Raw genomic sequence first — 2,374 nt, 5'->3', positions numbered from 1 at the left:
AAAAAAAAAAAAAAAAAAAGAAAGAAAGAAATTCCATAAGTAGGTATTCCTTTATTGTGTATCTGTTAAATAGAGTTAAAATCAGCACATCGCAAGGATACATGCATACTCATGTTTATAGCAGAATAATTGATGTTAGATACATCTTAAAAGATAAGGAAAAATGTGATATTTGTATACAACAGAGTACTACTTTTTCATAAGGAAAGATGAACTTGAGGCATTCGTAGGTAAACAGATGCAACTTGAGAGCAGTGTAAAGTGAAATAAGCCAAACATGCAAGATTAAAATATCACATGGTTTCTCTTATATGCGAAATCAAAATATATATAAATACACATTATTCATATGTAATGTATAAATACAAAGCAAGTAGAAAATTGATAAATAAGTAGGAAGAAGCTCAAATAATTCCCTAAATTATTTATTCCATTGTTTCAAAATATACTAGCTTTTTTTATACTACTAATTTGTCTCAGTTCATTGAAAAGAAAGTTCTGTTGTTACTGTATTTTTTCTTTTCAAGAATCTTTTTTATTTATATCTTGTACTCTGAGTAACTATTTTGAACATAATGTTACACATTGTATTAACTGTCATTGTTCTCTTGCTATTTAAGGAAATTTTATTTTTTCATAAAATAAAAAGTAATAAAAATGAACTTTTGAAACTCCCACTCAGCTCAGAATCTGTGCCTGTGAATTTTTCAATAATAATAAAAAATGAGAAAAAAGTTTCAAGTAGAGATTTTAAAAACTTCAACTTTTCAATGAATGGAGGGCCAGATAGTTTTTATTTGATTCTAAGAGTGAATATAAACAAAGTTGTCACTGAATTTTAAGGATCAAATACTCAGGGATATAAGAAATCATCTAGTTTTTCTTTTATAAGTTTTCTTCCATCAGATTTTTTATCTATCTATTTTCAAACGTCCCAACCAGCATTTCTAAAGTTTCCCAGGGGAAATAATATGGGTTTAAATTAAAGGCATACAACAATTCTCATATCCAGTAGCTTTTTGGAGACTATAGCAGAGAAGGTGATATACTGTAAAATGCCTTGGGACAAGGAAAGTAGAAAAACTAAATTTAGGTTTCTTTTTTTAACCATTAACATTCCAGACAAAAACCCAAACAATCTAGTGGAAGTTGTAGTCCTATATTATGAATTATAATTTTTCTTCACTTGCCTTTTCTTACCAAGATTATCTGTTAGCCACCAATAAAATAGGAGGACACATTTCCTACTGTTTCAAAAGAAAAAAAAATAGTTTTGCTTCTGGTCTGTTTCTATGAAGAACTGCCCATTTATATATTAACAGGCATTTGGGACTTCATGCAATCACTGTGCTCTGTACGGGGTTCTATAAAGATAAAAAGAGCATCATTTCAAAGTACCAATATGCTTGCCTTCCTCCTGTTTCTTAATGAAATGGGGCTGCCATGCATAGGAATATATCAGACCTACATCTGAAGACTTAAAATGCAGTGACCAACAATCCTGAGGATGAAGAATCAATTTCATTATTTTTTTAAAATTCTGCAGTACATTCTAAATAGCATTTCCGTTACCTTACACACATTGTTGCAAACAAACTTGTTTAGTCAAGCTGCACAGTGAAATTCCTTTACTCTTACCCTCATCTATCAATGCCGGCATTAATTTATTCATTGCATTTATACTTCTCAGATTTCTAATTTGTCTAGACCTTTCTTCTTAGTCTTCTGTTAAAGATGAACAGAGAATCCAGTTAGTGCATATTTTTGCAAGGCTTTAAAATAGCATTGTTTAATTTATAACTAAAGCCACAGAAAGCCTCTTTTAAAATGAGAAGATAAAGCAATCTTTTCAATATTAGGCTATTTGAATGAATGGCTACCTTGAACTTGAGGCTAAAATTATTTTTCATACTAGTTGATAAAAATGGACCGAAAAGTACCATTTTCTCTAATTCACAAGATTGTGAGGATCTAAAATTATAATATATGTAAAAAGCACTTTGAAAATCATGAAACATTCTACATAGCCAAAGCTATCGATAAACCTATAATTGCTTCTATAAATATCCAATGAAAACAAGAGAAAGGCAAGTTCTAAAATTAAGTACAATGAATATACATATTTCCTCCAGAAAGGGCAATAATATGCTTAGCAATCTGCCTCTATAGTAGGGAGAAAACATTTCTTTCTCTGCTGATACCACTTTATCTACATGTCATCATAAATGCCATATTTAGCAGCATTTATATAAAAAATCACCTCCTTCCCATTTGACTTATTCTATGTCATTATTTTAGATAACTTAGTGAATACAAATACACCTGAAATGTAGCTGAGGTTATCTAGGTGTTCAATACATATTAAATTTCTTAA

Source organism: Fukomys damarensis, unplaced genomic scaffold, assembly GCF_012274545.1.
Source record: "Fukomys damarensis isolate Sample0158 unplaced genomic scaffold, DMR_v1.0_HiC HiC_scaffold_38, whole genome shotgun sequence".
Lineage (NCBI taxonomy): Eukaryota > Metazoa > Chordata > Mammalia > Rodentia > Bathyergidae > Fukomys > Fukomys damarensis.
Note: the sequence above shows the minus strand (reverse complement) of the source record.